The following is a 20,917-nucleotide window of genomic DNA, read 5'->3' on the forward strand; positions in this document are numbered from 1 at the left end:
ACTATAATAATACATCATAATGTATCTATTGATTATATTTTGTATTATTACTCAGAATCTGCAAAGTAACTAGTGAAATGTGTTTTATGGAAAAGACAAATGATTATTCAGAGTTTTTATGTAACACATGTCTGGAGGGGATCTTTATCATAAAAATACTTTTGATTCATGCACATGTTTTTTTTTTTTTTTTTTTTACTTGAATGAAGGATTTTAATTACATTTTGACTACAGGACTTTTACGTCTATGTTTCCCGTAGTATTGCTCCATTTTTTTTGGTTATAGTTGTGAATACGTCTTCCACCCCTAGCAAGAGTCAACTCTAGAGTGTGACTTCACTCCTGCCTGTTGTTCATATGGAGCTCCAGTCTTATCAGAGGGGCTATCTGGGCGCTGCATGCCCAGCAGAAGAAGCAGGGAGGGGGGGGGGATGGAAGGTATGACACACTGCCTGGTCTGAAGCCCAGACACCCAGCTCCTGTTACCAATGAGAGAGGCATGAAGACAGAACACAATGCTGGTGGCAGGAGGGAGTACAAGCTGAGTACTGTATATACTGTATGCTGCAGGTTTGTGGATGGATGCACCTCTGAGGAACTCAGTTAGCAGCCGTCTCTGCTAACGGTGCACACTGTCAGTGCCTGTTTGCATTCACTGTACATACTAGTGGTTGGGAAAAAAATGTGTCTATTGCTTTTTTGTTTTTTTTTAACGATATTGAAATCGATTTTTAATGCCAGAATCTATAAATTTGCTTTATTTGAGTCTATACAGAGGTAGAGGGAAGTTAACGCTTTTATTGTTGAAGTCTGAGTAACGTGACGTCATATCCGTTCCGTATCCGCATCCGCCACCAAAACGAACAGTAGCCGGCCGTAACGAGCAGAGACCTGCAGATACGACAGAGCAGAAAACGGCGGAGGGCCCGCGTGGATACGACCTGCACCCTCACATCTTACATCCAAAGCGGTAAACACTACACATCCAGTAAAATATGGAAACACCAGGAAAAGCAGAGCTAGACATCACGGATAAAGCTGCATGCTAACTCTGTATTGCGGTAACGTGCGGTCAAGCCAGCCGCCACTCACATCTCCGTGGTCAAATCATCCGACGCTACAACTGTAGAGCACCCATATACTGACATTTATGTTAAATGCATTCAAACGGCCCCGATGGAGCTGATCATGGATGGATAAAGAGAATGGAGCTAACGGGAGAGCTAGAGACGGACTTGGCGAAGTTAGCGGAAGTACACACGTACAACTACTGTACTTCCGGTTTTCAAAATAAGGTGTCAACAAAGGGAAATATAATAAGATCGATTGGATTATATTCACCAGAAGCATAAAACATTACATGTTCCTTATAAATTAAAAAGAAAATAGCACTAATTTGTGAGGGAAATGTCTTTATTCTTTGATTTTTGGGTTGCTGGAGATATTTTTACAAATAATGCCTTTCAGTAACTGATATATTTGACTTCAGGACATACATATCACACATTTTAATTTATTAATTTATATATTTTTCAAATTAAAAGTCCCTAGAAGTGTAGGATTAAAATTTTTTCTCATGGTCTAGTGTTAAAAAAGTCACAATAAATCAAATCGTAAAATCGAATCGCAAAACATATCAAATCGGCACCCAAATATTGTGATAGTATTGAATCGGGAGATAGGTCGTCCCAGCTCTAATACATATAATGTGTGTGTCTCTGATTCTCGTATATTGATTGATAGTAGAGCTTCTATGTCCCTCGTTTGTGTGTCACTTGCTTTTTGTGTCTCCGTTTACAAATTGCTCAGACTGCGCTCAAAATCTGCACTTGAACTCAAAGCCACATTAAAAGCAGCAAGTTGTGAGAAAACCATCAAAGGGAAAGAAAGAAGCAGTTAAAAAGCATTGACAGTTTTTGAAAAAAAAAAAAAAAAAAATGGAGAGAGGGGAGGGAGAACAAGAGAGCGAGAGGTTGAGAAAGAAAGAAAAGACAGAGCTGGAGGAGAAAGAAGATGTCGAGTCAGAGCGAGTCGGCGACATGTGTTATTTATTTCCCCCATGTAAACACAGAGAGAAGGCAGACATAATCAATAGGAAACTCCAGATTGTAAATAGACGGCTCTAATAGCCTAAACACTGGCCGCTATAGTTACACTCACACACACATATCAGCAGCACTTAGACTCCACACACAGAGACGAGGAGGGGGAGGCGGGATGGGTAGATGGAGTAAAGGAAAGATGTAAGAGCATAAGGAGTGAGAGAAAGACGGGGCCAGGCTGGGCGGGCCACCCTTATTTACCAATAAAGAGCCCTGATGAGAAGATAAACACACAGGAGACAGTCTGGGCAGCAGGAGGGAGGGAAGGAGAGAGGGAGGTGGAAGGACACAGAGGATTGGAGCTTTTATCCTCCACTTTGTTCCAGCAATAAATAAGCAGCAGTGAGGAGCTGAGAGAGGAAAGGTGTGAAGGTATATAGAGGTTAGAGGTTTGGTCCATACAGACTGGATGTTGAGTAATAAGTGATGGGCCCCCAAATTGAATGGGCTTTGCCTGTTTTTATCATCAACTCTGGGGATTTATACATTTAAAGCTGCACTCTCCTTTAGATTAACAAATGTGTAATGTGAACCTGAGTCTGTAGTCTTCAGCTCTATGTGGCTGTTTTAAGCCAAATTCACACCTGAGCAGCGGCGAAACGCGGCCTGAGGTGAGCTGCCATGCAATTTCTATGAAAAGCGGCCGCTCCTGAGCTCAGTGAGCTGCGGCCGTTTGATTCTGCGGCAAAGTGCGGCCAAGTGCGGAGAGAGAACCCGCAGCCAATCCGTAAACAGATCCTGTGACTCCTGTGACATGTTGACATACGTAACAAATAATTTCTTCCCACATAAAACGCATACTACCAGATATTTCAACCCGAAATCCACACCAAAGTGTGTAATAGACCCGCCTGTCCATCAAAGGATAGCATGACAGTGTCACGTTTTTCCTCACCGAGGAGTGAGTATTACATGTGTGTGTATGAAGGTGCAGTACAAGCAGGGGGCAACAAAACCACTCACTTAGGTTTAGGAAAAACGTCACGGTTGGCCTTAAAATAAGTACGTAAACTAAGTACAATATGTACTGAAACAACATAATATAACTATGGAAAACACGTCACAAACGTCACTTACTAAACAAAACACCGCTCTCGAACACCGGTCCCGGGGTTGAGGGTCCTGTGTTTGTTGGACCCATCCACCTCCCCTTCTGCCTGCAGCCTCTCTCATTTTTTTATTCTACGTCTCTAGCTCTCAGTGTAGCATATTTACGCGGATGCATTTACATCGCATTCAGTACAGACTACATGGCGTACACATGAAACGCCAAAAACATGAACGACCTTCTTATTGCACGTTTTTGCCTTGCGCATTATCGTGTCATTCATACGCCTTTTCGTGCGACTGGGATGGATGTTTCCCTCCCAAAGCCTTTGGGGCTCTTTGCTGATGCCCAGAAGAGTCCCGAACACATCAAATTAAGAAGACAATACAGGCAGGGAGCTGCAGGGTCTCTGTAGATACAGACAACACCACACACTACTAGTGGGACATAACTGATGATTCAGAGGGATTACTTTTGGATCAGTCATTACATTGTTTTTTTTTTGTAAATTCCTGCATATCATACCTTTAAAATATGTTCATGGTTAAGTTTAGGCGCACTGGTAACACTTGGTTAAAATTAGGGAAAGATCATGGTCTTTGTTTAACTCCTGTAACTCCTTATTTTGTCTGCTTCGCCACCAAGTATCAGACATTCACAAAGTCTGGAGCGCTGTTAAAAACATGCATTATACATGATTACATTTCATTTTTAATTACAACTTGTCTGACACTGGGACGCTTAGACATAAACTAGTGAGTAAAATGAGACCCGTCGCATTCAGAACCCTAAATTACTGCTAATCTGGTGATATGATTAGAGAGCAACCTTCCCGTAAACATCAACCATAAGCCTGATGTTCACCCATTAATCGTTTGCAACAGATACTTAAAAATAGCTTCTTATCAATTCCTATTTAGTAGAAATGTTCACAGGGTTCTATTCCTAATGTGAGAATAATGAAGTGAGTGCTTTGTTTTGAAGCTGCTCTTTCATTTTTAAATTAATATCTGAGCGATATTTGTGCAAGAGTAGTTGCACTTGAGTTAATCGTATCAGTGCTCCAACCGTCCCGAAGGATGTGGCTTTCTGTGCTCTTGAATTCAAATCCAGTGTGTGTTTGTGTGTGTGTGTGTGTGTGTGTGTGTGAGCGCGCGCACGCATGTGGTTTTGGTTGCTCATGCGGTGTCAGAAGTCATCAGGGTGAGGCTGAGCGGCGACCCCATGACCCCCATCAGAGATCAGAAGTGAAGCACTTAGCGGTCGCCCCCCCTCCTCCTTCCTTCCTCCATGATCCACGCAGACAGCCTTCTCTGATTCCACCGCTGCTGCTAATAAAGGCAGCAGGAGACTAATTCAAGTCAACAGTTGAAGGGGAGTCCTTGAGAGGAGAAGGAAAGTTAAAGGCTGCGCTGTCACTCAGCTAGCAGCTCTGCCTTCTTTAAACAACTGATATTATACTGAAAGTGAAACAGGAAATTCATTCCAGCAGGACAAATATGTACAGAGAAGCCACCATCTAGTGAGGAGGGAGCAGGAGGGACTGCTGCTGGTTCTTATTGTGTTTCTGACATTTTAATAGTTCCTGAACTCTTTCTGTGCGTTCCAGTACGCATACTGCCATACTGTTCAGTATTAAAGAAACAGATTTAGTATGTCTTAATACATAGTATGTCAAATGCAGCATACTTTTCTGGCTATTCTGACCCACAATCCTCTTCGCAGAGGAAGATACATGTCACTAGTGACGTATCTATATAATAAACAAGAGAGAGAGCTCGGACAAACAGCAGCTGACAGCGATTGACAGCCGACAACAGCTCACTGACAGCGAATTGACAGAAGCTGCAATGACAGACAGCAAATTCAAGTGTAAGTAGGCTGCATTCCAAATCACATGAAGATACTGGTATCATATGACACTAGAAAACCTGAGGAATCCATTGGTACCAACCATGTCATACTAGCTTGTCGTGAATGACTTTGGCATGGCCATTTTCAAAGCGGTTCCTTGACCTCTGACCTCAAGATATGTGAATGTAAATGGATTCTATGGGTACCCACGAGTCTCCCCTTTACAGACATGCCCACTTTATGATAATCACATGCAGTTTGGGGCAAGTCATAGTCAAGTCAGCACACTGACACACTGACAGCTGTTGTTGCTTTTTGGTCTGCAATTTGCCATGTTATGATTTGAGCATATTTTTTATGCTAAATGCAGTACCTGTGAGGGTTTCTGGACAATATTTGTCAGTTTTTTGTGTTGTTAATTGATTCCTAATAATAAATATATACATACATACATTTGCATAAAGTAAAGATATTTGCCCACTCCATGTTGACAAAGGTATTAAAAATACTTGACAAATCTCCCTTTAAGGTACATTTTTGAACAAATAAAAAATGTACGATTAATTTGTGATTAATAATGGACAATCATGCGATATTTTAATCGACTGACAGCCCTAATTTTAACCCTGGTCGCTCTCCATTTGCAACAAAATAACATTAACTTTATTACATTTGTCATATACATACAGGAAAAAATTGCCCGTTGGTGTGAATGTGAGTGTGAATGGTTGTCTGTCTCTATGTATCAGCCCTGTGATAGTAAGGACGACCACTCTACCCACTGAGTTAGAGCCGCACAAAATATCACTATTGGAGAACTGCTGTACTAAAAACACAATACGGACGATGAAGTTATTGTTCAAATCCAGACACTTGTCCTCATTCATCAAGTCAACAGCACAAATCAGCCACCTGCATACTGTATATCAGGATGAATTAAACCTTTTTGATTGCACCTTTAACAGTGACAGTGCTGAGCTTCTACCTGACGAAATGAAAAGGCTGAACAAAGACAAACAACAGAGAGACAAGTGATAATAACACCGTTAGGATAAACCTATCTGCTGTAAGAAAATCCCCGTCTCCTTCCCGGAGGTTGTTGTCTAGAACCATTAATTGCTGGTGCTGCGTGGGACTGTGGGAGTTGTTGCTTATTTCCCTCCGTTGGAATGCCTGCTTCATTAAATCGACTGAGCAGGACGGTTTTGAGGAGAAAAAGATGATAGTTTCTCAGGGTAATAACAGGCCTCAGGATAAGCTATGTTTAAGAGGCTACCGCAATGGCTACCCTGTCCTGCACCGCAGCACTCTCATGACCCTGGCTGCTGGGGACGGCACTGGCCAGACACAATTAGTGGTCGCAGATACCTAGGTGCGTGTGTGTTTGTGTGTGTTTGCATGTGTGGGTGGGTGGATGCTTGCATGCTCGGACGGATGGGCGTGTATGCATGTGTGTGTGTGTGTTTGCCTCTGTGCACACACAAGTGCATAGTGTGTGTGTGTGCATTTGTAAGCCCATAAAACCCACATTCCACATTCAGTATCAGTGTCGGTGGGTGTGTACTGTCTGTTGTCGACGACACTGTCTACTGTCAACGTGTCCCTAAATAACAGCTGGACAGACTGCTGGTCAGTGGAAATATATCTGCCACTTATATATATATATATAAAGCTAAAACATAATGTGCTCGATTAACTTGACACATTGGATTTTCTGTCAAACTCCGTTTAAGTAAAGCTGTGATGATTCGGGTGATTTTAAACTGAGAAAATACATACATGAATATCAAAAACACCACTTGCATCGCTTTTCAAGGATTTTACAGTCCAGAAGATAAAAAAAAACATCTTATATTTTCATGATTACTCATCATTGTACATCATTACCTCTAAATACATTCATCCACTCTCAGCACTCTGGCTCTTTTGAGGCTTCTTCTTATCGTTCTTTTCTCTCTTTGAGATTAACAAAAGGAGATCACTTTATAGCAGCAGAACGAGAGAAGACATGGAGCTAAGTGTGTGCGACGGGGGGTCTCATCTGGACAATTTCGCCCTGCAGGAGACTGGACAGCGGCGCATGTGTGTGTGTCTATGTGCATTCGTTTTTATATTTGCAAGTTAACCAGAAATTAAGGATTGGAATGAAAAAAGGCTTTCTGTCTGTTGTGTTTCCAAAGTTATGAATCCAACTAGGGGTGTAAGAAAATATCAAAAATATCAAATATCGCGATACTATTAATTAATAGTTTACATGCAAAGATTAACTCAGTCAATACTTTTTTATTTGCAAAGTAGGGCTGTGTATTGACAAGAATCTGGCGATACGATAGGTGTCGTGATACATCAGTAACGATTCAATATAATGAGATATATAGCGATACTACACGCTCGGCAAAAGCGGCTCCTCCTCCGGCCGGGAGCAGAGCTTCGCCTTGCTGCTTCCATTCATTTCTTATGGGACGTAGGAGAAGCAGTCGCCCAGTACATGCTGGGAGTGTTGCGGCAAGTTGGAGAGGGTCTGTATTTCCATAAAGTTGAAAAATCTCAACTTTATGCCAATGAGCCCGTCCAGCGCAACGCGTCCAGCTCACGAAACTTGGACCAAGCTGTCAAACTAGGTGACCTACTTCTAAAATGAAACCAGATTCAGCATTGGCATCACCGATTTTTCACTTAAAATGCTTTCAGAAGTAGATTTTGGTGGATTATTTAGACGTAATAACAAAGTTTACAAGCAGGCCGCCATTTGTTGTTTCCTGTTTGAAACGTATGCAGAAAACCAGGGACAGGGAACAATCAGGTACAATAGGGTACGTCACCGCTTGAACGGCCAGTTGAGTGGAGCAGTGCGTCCCCTAGTGTCCTCGCCGAACCTGGTGGACATGTACCGCTGGATTTAACATTATAAACATGACCACGGACTATTTGTGTAACAATTTAGCCACAGATTCTCAGACTGACCGTACACGGTCCAGACATTTACTCAGTTTGGACAGAGTCTTGATTTATGTATATTTCCCCCAAAATAAGTTCACAACTTAAAAAGGTACGATAATTGAAATGGTGTCCAAATTCCTGAGCTTAACTTCCCTTGGAAATGTTCTAACCTTTTGCAACACTAATTCTAGTGTCAAGCTATTTGTGAGGCAGTCTGTGGCTCAAAGGTTTCAAAAGTCTATTTGTGTTTACAGTACATGCAGGTACTGACTCTCACCAGCTGGAGAGTTGCCGGTTGCAAATCACAACTGGTTCAACTGACATAAGTCAGCAACATCTTACTTATACAATCTGTACTGACCACATTATTTGACTGGATTTTGCATTTATGTGGAATTTCTAAAAAATAAGATTTTGCATTTCAGTTGCTCTGTGAACCGCGTCGAGGCTCATGAAGGCCTCTGGTTAGCCTCACTGTACCTGCTCAGGACCAAAAGGCTCTCTGAGACTCCATACACACAAACAGCCAGACTCCACACACACTCATACACACACACACACACACACTCACACAAACAGCAGTGTATGGCAGCTCTATGGGGGCTCTTCACATTGTCCAGACGGCCCAGTGTCAGGCAGCGAAATGAATGGCTGTTTATATTAGAAGGCTGGTTTAATGAATTAGACCCACAGCTCCTCTGTGTCAGCACCAGGCACATACAGACCAGACCCTCTCCTTTCCTCACCCCTCCTTACCCCTTACACAAGGTAAGGGGGGGACACTCTGATTGCGTCCTTCGGGACGGGTGAGTCAGGACGCCCGACGGCGCCCCTCTAAGGACTCGCTGCTTATTTACAAAGCCGGGCATCTGGCCCTCACCATCCCCCCTCCTCGCTAACCTCACCCATCACATCTCCCCCATGGTAGCTGAGATGGGCAGAGGCCGGCCTGTTTATATACATGTGTGGGAGGGGAAACAGAGAGGGGAGGATTACCGAGCAACTCGCACATGTTTGAACAAATATGTATACAACATGAGGTTTGCCACCCAGCCGTACATATATACAGGCCTCCAACGAGACCCACCTCTGGTTCTACTCATTCTGTGTGAGAGAAGGAGAGAGAAAGACGGCTGTCATCTCACATCTTCATCAGCCGGCTGAGAAGACGAGCTTCTGACTCCGTGCCTCGGGATAGACAAGGACTAACAGATGGAGGACAGGACAGGAGAGGAGAGAAATAGAGGGGGGAAGAGAAGAAGGAACAAGACAGGGGAGGAGAGAGGATAGAAGGAAACGAGGGGAGATGAGGGGAAGGAACAAGAGAGGGGAGGAGAGAGGAGAGAAGGAAACGAGGGGAGATGAGGGGAAGGAACAAGAGAGGAGGGGAGAGGTAAGGAGAGGAGAGGAGAGAAATAGAAGAAGGAACAAGACAGGGGAGGAGAGAGGAGAGAAGGAAACAAGGGGAGATGAGGGGAAGGAACAAGAGAGGAGGGGAGAGGTAAGGAGAGGAGAGGAGAGAAATAGAAGAAGGAACAAGACAGGGGAGGAGAGAGGAGAGAAGGAAACGAGAGGAGATGAGGGGAAGGAACAAGAAAGGGTAGGAGAGGAGGAAACAAGAGGGGAGAGGAAGCAACAAGACAGGAGAGAAGAGGAAACGAGAGGGGAGAGGAGGGGAGGAAACACAAGACAGGGGAGAACAAGGGAGGAGAGGAGGAAACAAGAGGGGAGAGGAGAGGAGAGGAAAGGAGAGGAGAGGAGAGGAGAGGAGAGGAGAGGAGGAAATTAGAGGGGTGAGGAAAGGAAAGAAGACAGGAGAGGAAACACAAGAGGAGAGGAGGAGACAAGAGGGGAGATGGGAGGAGGGAACAAGAAGGGAGGAGAGGACCAGGGAGGAGAGGAGAGGAAAGGAGGAAACAAGAGGGGAGAGGAAGCACAAGAGAGAAGAGGAAACGAGAGGAGAGAATGAGATGGGAGAGGAGGGGAAGTAACAAAAGGGGAGAGGAGAAGAGAGGAGGAAACAAGAGGGGTGAGGAAAGGTAACAGGAGAGGAGAGGAGAGGAGAGGAGAGGAGAGGAGTAAACTAGAGAGGAGGCAACAAGACGGGAGAGGAGGGGAGGATACATGATGGGAGACGAGGACTAACAGATGGAGGAGAGAGGAGAGCATAGGAATGGAGGCCGAGACAAGTTTGTCTCTCCAGTGATTCTTGAGAAGTGTTTCAATAATTTGATGAATCGGAGTGAAAATTTACGGCAAAAAAAGGACGAACAAGACGCAGACGTTCTCTGGATGTCAAATACAATTACAACAAAACGAGACAAAACGACACATTTCATAATCAGCAACGCTTCTTTTCCGCACTCACACACACACACACACATGTTCGAGCTTCAGGAACAAACACCTGTTCACACACGGCCCTGCGCTATGAAATGATTCCTTCTTGCCTTCATAAACCAGTAATCATTTTTTTGCGCTCATCTCCCCTCATTTTCTTTTGTTGTCTCCCTCGCCCGTTCCCTCTCTCCCTCTCGTCCCCGTCTCTAATTTACCCAGCATCCTGCAGTGCGCAAGGAGCCTCGCAAATTGCCTTTGTCCATTTGCGTACCGGGCCGGGGACAGTGTGTGTGGTGTGTGTTCATGTGTGTGTGTGTGAAGGGAGTCTTTAGCAGCGGGGTGGTGGGTTGAGATTGCTGTAATCACAGAGTGCTACCTGTTCATTAAACACACAGTGGGAACCCTGCTTACAGCGTTTAGGAACCAATTAAAGCAGCACAAGCTATTAACATTAGCAACATTAGCTAGACGAGTGTGTGCGTGTGTGTGAGTGCCAAGAAGACAATTCAATATACAAGTGTTACAGTCATTTGCAAAGCACTTTTTACAGGAGCTAAAGTGACTGACTGTTGATGAGTCCTCCAGCGTGCAATCAGGTGAGAAAATAAATGACAAGAATAGAGTAGGAGGATAATACAGAGAGGTAAATTCAAACTTTAGCAAGTTTGTGAATGGCTGTGATTATAATACAATGTCTGTGAAGATGGTGTGATTGCTCAGGTAGGTGGGTGGGACTTCTCAGGTCTTCTGGAGCGGGAGGGCTCAGAGAGGTGCAACAGTGATTCTGGTGAGTGTAATTATCCACGTACTCGCCACCTCACACAATAGAGAGTGATTTGATACGAGACGAGCGGCCTTGATGGGACCTCGTTCGTCGCATCCCGGGTTCATGAAGCTGATTTTTGGGAATCATCCAATGAGAAACACTTTCCAGTGGCTGTCTGTTGTGAATTTAGAATTTAGTTGTGGGAAAGAGAATGGATTGACTTGAGGTACTTTTGTTAAATCGAAACTCTTCTCTTAAGTTGCTGCTGGCTGTTAGAAAGAATGCAAGTTTAAGGCAATTCAATGGCTTCACTTTTTAGACCTATAGAGGTTGCCCACTGGGCTGTACAGCGGTGGCTTAAGCTCAATGCTAATACGCTTTAGCGGGTATAATGTTTACCATGTTCACCATTTTAGTTTGGCATATTAGCACGCTAACATTTGCTAAATAGCAAAAAAACTTTAACTACAGAGAGGGCTGTCTTCAGATTTTCAGGTATTTGGATGATGATGGCATAAGAAGAAAAGTCAGAGGATCAAGTAATCACAGTTCCTCCTGAGAGGGTCATGAATGTTTGTACAAAATGTTGTTTGGTTTTTGGAGACATTCCACTCAAAACCATGAACGTCAACTTCATGGTAGCGCTAGACGAGTCAGAGAATCACCAAGATGTAGAAAGTTTTGTGCCAATCCCTTCGACAGATGTGCAGAGATTCGAAGGATGAGTGAAAACTTTGACCTTCCGGTGGTGCTAGGGGTAAAGTAGGGGTATCACCGAAGTCAATAGGCAAACATGAATAGCTGTACCAAATTTCAGAGCAATACATTCAATAGTTGTTGAGATATTTATGTCTGGACCAAAGTGGTGGACCAACCAACCAACAAAGAATCGATAAAGAATCGATCTTTAAGTCTGCCAATGGAGGAAAGGCTTGATACAATGCATGTATACAAATTAAAACCAGAGATGAGACATTAAAACTAAACCAAAAGGCCTATTTGCATCCGCCAGGTGGTTTAAAAAAAAATCTAATTTCTTTCATCTTAACTTTTCCATCAAAGCTCCACTCTGAGTCATCTCCTCGGTGCCATATTTAATACCCATATAATGACGGACCAGATAATTTTAAAGTATAATTGTTCACCGGGAGAGGTAGAAACATGCAGTGCCATTGTCTGTGTGCCTTTTGTAGTTAGTTAAAAGGTGCATAAATAAGATGCAATTTAGAGACTTTTAAGAGATGATTTTTTTTTTTTCCTCTGCTTTAATCACGGTGAAATTACCTCTGGGTGAGGGCTGTCATTAAAATAGAAGAGGCACTTGCTTCTTGGATGCTCAAGGCGAGCATGAAGCGTTAATAGCACAGCGCCTCAATGGCGCTAACAGTTTTAACGGGCCCTGTATTATCCTGCTGTGCATGCAGACGCGTCTACATCACCCACTCACAGAGGAAGTCTTATGATGGTCAATTTGTAGTTTGTCACAGCTGTTAACTGTGATAAATACACTGAGGAAGAAGTCTTCCAAAGCTGCAGAGCCATGTTATTTTCAAATTTATTTCCTGCTAGATTTTTAGCCCTATAAAGTACATGCATATTGGTTTCTATTCTGACAGTATGTGCTGCAGCTCGGTCAATATTACCCTCAACTAGGGCTGTCCTCAACCAAACAAATTATTATGCCTAATTTATACTTCTGTGGAAAAGTTTGCGCAGAGCCGCAGACACATATGACGTAATATTACATGAATGTCACTAGTAATATCCTACATAGTTGTGAATTTGGGTACATTTTATTAACATCAAAATAATAGGTTATTGTACCGGCGGTCCCCGGGGACCTCCACGCCGCTGCTACCGACCAAAACGATCGATCAGTCGACTAAAGAAATCGAGGGTGCAGCCCTGCCCTCAACACAAGCTTGATTTTTTGCTTTCACTTCAACGTAGAAGGCAAAGTGACTCCTGCAGTACGTGCACCATTATTGCCGCTGCTTCCTGTCTCAGAGGCTCAGGTTTGGCCCTGGGTGTACGTCCCTAAGGGTGGCTTCTGGCCCCGGGCTAGAGGACCCCGCCGGCAGGCAAGAAGTGACGTGGCCAACAACCTCCAGATGTTAGCCTGCATTAGGGCCTGACAGCTTGTCATGTCACCGCCTACACTACCACACAGTTCCATCACCTCCCATCTGCTGCTCAACACCTCCTGAGGGAGAGGAGGAGAAGGGAGGGGCAGATACCGCAACTATGAGACTTTACTGCCCCTCAACCCAGATATAAAAGACAATACATCACAACATTAACAGATGACATGATGGCTACGCTTGTTAAGTTCTTATTAGATGATGGTCAACTGTAGTATACTGGTACACATCATATAACATGGACCGTCTCCATCTACAGGCAGACAGTCCTTAAATATCCACATCCTATAATCCAGCGCACTTATTCTGAGAAAACAGATTTTATATAACACAGCATGACATAAAAAAACTTTAAGGCATTCAGCTCACAAGCAATCACATAAACTAGAACTAAATTATTAGCTGATTTATCAAAATATTTTGATAATCAATTAATCGTTCCAGTCATTTTTTTAAGTGAAAATGCCGAACATAATACTGGTTTCAGTTTCTCAAACAATTGATGCATCTCTGTTTCATTTCATTGTGAATTTAATATCTTTGGGTTTTGGATTGTTGGTCAAATAAAACAAGCAATTTGACGACGTCAACATGGGCACCATTTTCTGATAATTTAATGATCAATTAAGAAAATAATCAGCAGATTAACAGGCAATGAAAGTAATCATTAGTTGTTGCTCTAATATATAAAATGTTAAGCAAGATGCAACTGCCTGAGCATGTGACAATTAAGAAAGAAGACATTTATAAGTGTTCATGATTCCACACAACTATTAAAAACATAATTAAATAATTAAAACAAATTGAAAAATGAGAAAAAAACATATTAAAAAATGTAAATTGCAATGATGAGATATAATGCTGACATACAATGAATATACTCAGCCTTATTAGCATTCAGCATCTAAAATATTCATGCTGAATTATTTGCACAGGAATACCTGGTTGACCTGTGAGAGGATTTTGAGATTGACCCAAAAGAAAATAGCTTGATGTTTGGCTCCCCCTCGTGGAGATACACAGTAACATCATGTGCTGCATATTTCAGACCTTGCAGGGAAAAACAGATCTGAGAAAGTTGTTACTGATGGGATAAGACCTAAAACTACTCAACTGCAAACATTTGCCCGTTGCAGAGTAGTTTTAATTGTATTTGTGAACTTCATGTCCATTTCATTTTTTTCTGATGAAAAGAATGTTTGGCATGAATCAATTGCTTTTGGGATTAAATATTTCTGTAAAGCTTTGTCCAAACCTATCAAAACGTCAAGTTCTTTATTGTCATATAAACAAGAATCACAGTGAAGCTGTCGTTGGCAATGAAATTCTTAGATCTCAGGCTCCAAACAATGCTCATAAAAAATGTTTATAAAAAGAAAATCACACAAATAAAAATGAGATTCTAAGACAGGAAATAGGGCAGTAAAGTTAAAATATAGGGATAAATTATTATATAAAATAAAATTAGAGACCATCTTGCGATGGGATCACACCAGCCGCGACGCCAAATCGGACCAGGGGCGTAAAGTGGAGGGCCAAAGGTTCCTTCCCCACATCCTACCCCTCTACTTCCGGCACCCTTGCTCGGACCACACTCATCTTTGAACCCAGCTTTTATTTTGATCTCAACTACACACCTGTAAAGTTTTGTGACTGCATCTTGCACAGTTGTGACGCTATCACGTTGAGAATAATCTGTCCACAGACAACACCTGGCAAAGTACTCAAAACCTCTTCTGTACTAGTTCCTGCTACAGTAGGCGTCTCTAGGACCACATTATGACACACACAGACTCACAAAACAATGCAAACACTGTCACAACCATCACATCTGTATTACATCGGAAAAGCCAATATACAACATCACCTTCTACTAGAGACCTGTTTACAGTGAGTCAAAGGGAACACTAAACAATGGCAGCAACCTACTGTCGGAAAAGATCAATTCAGCCCATAGGCTAACATTCACAATACTCAAAGTTATATAACGACTACTTTAATCAAAAGCATCACAATGCACATGCCAGACAACAACCCAGAGAAATTACAAGCAATTTGCAATTTATACCAGTGTAAATACGCCACATACTGGACGCAGATAGCAACAGCAAGAGAGGTAAAAAAAAAAAATAGCAGCCAGCAAAAGCAAAGGCATCATGACATACAGTATAAGCAGATCAGCAGGACAGAAATAAAACAGTTTACTGATGATACCAAGCACACAATATAGACTGAACATCTGGTAAGCATGTTAAAGCAAGCAGCAAACTTTGGTGAAACAGCTGATATGACAACCAACATGGAAAAGAGATTCCACTGGTGCACACAGGAAGTCACATCATTTGAACTGTTGGCAGACAAACTTAATAATGAAGTGAAACACAGTATGAACAACATCAGCAACATACAGCAGACACTGCAAATGACCAGTGTAGTCTGGCACAGTGAAAGAGTGGCGAACAACAAGATATGACACACAGGCAGATCAGCAGGAGAGAAATAAAACAGCCAGCATCTGTATATAAATAACATAACCAAGTACTCAAACATAGACTGAACATCTGGTAAGCATGTTATAGCAAGCAGCAAAACTTGTTGAAACTAAACATTTGTCACTAGTATCTGAGAGTAGAGAAAACCCTTCACTCTGGTCCCAAGATGCAAATAGCTGATATGACAACCAACAACAACGTGTCCAGAAGGGAACCCGCAAATTGTGAAATCTGCAAAAACTCTCGCGATACTTCCTGCCCGACGAGCTATCCTCGAGTTCAATTACTAACCTTAATCTCGCGAGAGTTTCCCCAGTTTGTTGGTTCCCTTCTAGACACTACCAAAATTCACATAATTGTCAAGCTTAATAATGAACTGAAGCACTGTATGAACTATGGGGGCTTATTTTGTCGTAGTAGTTTCAGCCATCATATCTATTGATTATAACAACATGGTACTCACCAGAGCAGCAGCTGAGATGTGTGAACATGATGTCTCTGTGAGGCCTACAGGTAAACAAGCAGTCAGATTGTGACTTCATTTAGGGGTAAAACTGAAAGCTCACCTGAAATGTTGGCAATAGAGTCTCATTGTGTACCTTCACAACTGGTTGCAGGCCTAGGTTGTATTAATTGATGCTAATTAACAGTAATTCAGTGATAGCTGAAGTGAACCTGCTGCACATTCTGTATTGAGCCAAAGATTGTTTGTGAGGAAACAGAGACATCACTCTGTAACGGGTTATAGACGACCACGAGTGGACTGTGTAATTTTGTAGTTCGACAACACCAACAGAGTGGCAACTCTTCTCTAGAAAAAAAGATCTGTGTCATTTCAGGATAATCAGACTTGTTTGGGGAGTAAATGTAAAGGGAAAATCCTATTTAAATAAATAGATACAATTTTATTATAAATAAATAAATAAGTTAAAATAAATGAAAAATAATGCAAACATTAATTAATTAATTAATTCATCAAAATAGATTTCAAACAAATAAAGAATGAATGTCACATAAATAAATGTAAAAGTTAATAAATAAATAAACAAATAAATAAAGCAAATTAAAAACAGGGGAATTGATAAAAAAAAGGTTAATAAATAAATAAGCAGAACATAAATATCAATTTATGTCACATTTTATCAACTGATTAATGAATATATTTATTTTTTATATTATATTTGGTACATTTAATATCATTCTTATTTATTTATCAAGTTATTTATTTATTTTATTTTATTTTTTATTTTTTATTTTATTATTCGTTTTTTATTTCAGCAGGTTCCATCCTCCATAGTTTTTTCACTCAAGCAAAAGTAACTTACCACAGTTTAAAAATACTCCATTTACTAATAAATGAATACATTTGAAAATAAATGTAAAATTACTAAAAATAAATAAATAAATGCAAGAGTAAATAAATACGTGTAAATGCTAATAATGAATAAATAAATAAAAAGGGAAATTAAATAGAAGAGTAGATAGAGGAATTAAGACAAAGGTTGATAAATAAATAAGCAAAACAGAAATATAAATTTATGTCACATTTTAATCAATTGATTAATGCCTACACTTATTTTTAATATTATTTTTGGTAAATATAATGGCATAGTTATTTATTTATCGAGTCATTTATTTATTTATTCATTTTGCATTCATTCATTAGCTGAAGTTTTACTTATTTATAATATATATATATTTATATAAATAAATAAAAAAAGGTTTGGAATTCAATACTGGATTCGGATACAATAAAATGCTACTGAACCCCAACCTGTCCCACTAATTATTAGATATGTCAAAGGGTGCATTAGATATAGGTTGCAGCTAGTGGAGTATCATGAGTGTAACAGTACAACTGAGGACAAATATACAGGAAAAAAAGACTACACATATACACATAACAGCATCAGAGAGACAGTGAAAGATAAAAAGAGGCAACAAGAGGATTTGGTCAGGAAAAGATAACTTTATTTAGTCTGGGATACATACTCTTGTTATATTTGATTACTTGTCAGATAGAAAACACAGTAGCTTTTCAAAAATAAAAGCAAGGTCCATTTAATTAATTATATTTATTTATGTTTTTTAAAACACACTTCAATAAATATTTTTTCTTCTTTTGGTCATTTTCTTTCCTTCTATTTTACAAAAACATACAGTGACTGTAAGAACAGGGAACAACACTGGATTAAAGGTCAGCGGTGTAGACACAGGCCAGCACAGACACTGCAGATGCCACGGGTAATATCGAACCTAAAATATACCTTTACACATGTCCAAGTGTTTTACACAACTTTGTCCACATCACTATGGCAGGTAAAAACAGCTCTGTCAATTATTCAAATGAATGTTAAGCACACTGGTCTGCAAAGATCACACACTGATGAGCGCAGAGAGAGCTAGCTCTAGGTTAAGACACGTGGGAGATACGATGCACCCCAATGCAATACCCTGCTCTTTAGCACGGATCTGTCTTCCTTCAAACTCAAACATTGTACCTCAGAGACAGAGCTTGACACAGATCTGTTCCTCTTTTAAAGGTGTAAAGGGAAGTAAAGACATCCTCACTTCAGCAGTCAGGGTGCAGCATTGGGTTGCAAACAAGATACAATATACTGAACATCATAGTAAAGCACTGTAGTGAGTGGATGACCGCAGAGGTAAACAAATCATCAGGTGAGTGCAGTGACATATGAAGCAGATGCTTGAGAGGCATGGAGAGGATAAGAAAATGCTTCGTACCTAAAACTGTATTTTTTAATGTTTAAAGGATCATACCGGTGTTTTGCACCTGATTCGACTGTTATCAGGCCATTAAATTGGCATTATCAGTCGCTATAAGTAACATAGATGTGGGTCATTAGGGGCCTATTACACCTACTATGTTGTAAAAGTGAAAGTTAAAAGCAACACATCACATGACACGTTGTAAAACTGTCCCGTTTTGAACACAAACAAGACGGCTTCTTTAGGTTCAGGCAACAAAACTACAACTTCTTTAGGTTTAGGCAGAAAAAACACTTAGTTAAGTTTATGGCAAAAACATTGTGTTTTGGGTTAAAATAACTACAAACACAACTACACTAGAGGTCGCAGTCGTCTTCTTTTATATCGTCTTTCAGTAATCTACCATGTGAATAGATGATAAAACCTGCTATTGGGTGTAGTAGGCCCCTATTGACCCACATCTATGGTGCTTATAGCGACTGAAAACTCCTATTTAATGGCCTGACAACAGTCTAATCGGCTGTCTTTCTGCAAGTTTACTTCATTCACTACAAATCATGTCATACTGCTGACTGTTGTCAAAAACTTTTGGGACTTGGAACTTGCTCGTGACGGGCGATCCATCACAGTGAACATCACGCTTCTATAAAAGTGACATTAATATTGTGTGCTAATGCAACAGAAAGGATGGATTAATATGAAAAATCTGCTGCTGCTGTGGGGGAAATGATGAGCTGCTGAAGCTCAGACACAGCTGAATACTGTCCAGCGTTGCATTGATGAGCTCTATTGTTAGACACTCAGACCCAGACAACAGCATATACAATGCTGTGCATTATCACAAAAATCCAGTTGCCTTCATTTGCATCAGCACAATATGATATTTTAACAAAAATAACCCTGAGCGTGATGTTCACTGACATAGATTTACTTTAAGCAAGTCTCTGCAAGCTAATATTAACTGCAACCAATAGCTGCCTGGAAGGTAAAAAAGCATATTCAATATATATATATATATATATTTCAAATACAATGGTATGTGTGAGTGCAGTAAATGATTCAAAGTAGATAGGTTAAATCATGCAGAAACACAGGTATGGTCCTTTTGGATCATCCAGCTACAAATTAGTGGCTCAGGCTTTGACACACTGCAAAGGTTGGTCTCCTCTGAAATAACAAGCTGCCATTTTTCTCAGTTATTATGACACGTTGCTTTTTATGCAGCAGCACAGTCGTCTACCATAAATCTTCTTTGTAAAAGCAGTATGTACCTAATGAATCACTCTGAATTATTCTGAGAATGAGCTTTACCTGAAAGGGATAGTGTGGGTGTTTGGAAGTGGGGTTGTATGAGGTTCTTATCCATAGTCAGTTTATTACCTACAGTAGATGATGGTCGGCAAGCCACCAGTTTGGAGAATCAGACAGGAGCAGACGGACTGGCAATAAAACGAATATTAGATACCTGAAAGAAAGGCCCACCTAAAAAAATCAATATCAGTTTAAGTGTGCGCTATATTTCGAATATTTAGGGGAATATAGGGGGACTATAGGGGAACTGAAGCTGTTGTCTATGCTCTCGCCAAAGCAACCAGACTCCATTGAAAAAAACTGAACATGCAGAACACGGTGGTTGCTGATGTAACGCTTTCTCAATCGGTTAGTTTGTTTGTGCCGTTGTGTGACTTTGGTGAATCTGAACTAACCAAAGTCACACAATAACACAAACAAACTAACTGAGGTAAAATTACAGTTTTTTCAATGGAGTCTGGTGGCTTTGGCGAGAGCATAGATGGATACAACTGCTTCAGTTCCCTGTCGGAAAGGGCTGTCTGACAGCAAGGTAAAGCAGTGAAAATATTCTAAATATAGCGTACACAAGCCAACAATTAGTCAGTTTTAATCAAACTCTGGTCCGGTTCGCTTGGGCAGTTATGAACGCAGTAATTGTACTCTGGTGAAGACCAAAACAACCGGTCTGAGACCGCTTGCGAGTGGTGGTCTCGGACCGGTTGTTTCCAAGCGAACCAAATCACAGGCTGACTGTGTGGGTATCTGTTGAGCTGGACACAGGTAAACAACAGGTTAACAAGAGTGGGAGAAGACTGACCTGGACTTCTGCTGAAGTCCGATGTTTGCTTGACGTCTGGACCGAAGAGAACATACAGAATACGCAAAATAAAGTCCACAAAAATAGTGACATTTATAGTCATTGGGGATAAACTGGAGGAGAAGGGATTTGTGCGCGCAGTAGATCAGTGTTGAGTCAAAGAGAGAAAACTTCGACAGCAAGTCTGCAATTCACTGCATAGAAATGTCACCTCTCGAGACAAAGAAGATCAATTTGCTCCTTTGTACACACGCTCACATTAATTTCTGCATTGTGAAACCGAACCAAAAGTTTCAATTCACTCTGATTCGGACTAACCAAACGAACTAAGGCGTTAAAGTGATACAGATTTTTTTAGGTGGGCCTTTTATTTTAGGTGTCTAAAATACATTTT

The 20,917-nt window shown here is 41.1% G+C and overlaps 2 long non-coding RNA genes across 2 annotated transcripts in view; one reads left to right on the plus strand and one right to left on the minus strand.

The window, feature by feature from the left end:
- The window catches only part of LOC119500221, a 70,440-nt gene extending 54,077 nt beyond the window's left edge, over positions 1–16,363 (minus strand). Inside the window, exon 1 of the long non-coding RNA XR_005209579.1 lies at positions 16,250–16,363. This is a non-coding gene — a long non-coding RNA (uncharacterized LOC119500221). The remainder of the gene's footprint in view (positions 1–16,249) is intronic.
- On the plus strand, positions 1,285–20,420 carry LOC119500222. Its single transcript, XR_005209580.1, has 3 exons — positions 1,285–1,295; positions 14,610–14,613; positions 20,286–20,420. It is a non-coding gene; the product is annotated as an uncharacterized LOC119500222 (long non-coding RNA).
- The last annotated feature ends 497 nt before the right edge of the window (positions 20,421–20,917 follow it).

Source organism: Sebastes umbrosus, chromosome 13 (assembly GCF_015220745.1).
Source record: "Sebastes umbrosus isolate fSebUmb1 chromosome 13, fSebUmb1.pri, whole genome shotgun sequence".
Taxonomy (NCBI): domain Eukaryota; kingdom Metazoa; phylum Chordata; class Actinopteri; order Perciformes; family Sebastidae; genus Sebastes; species Sebastes umbrosus.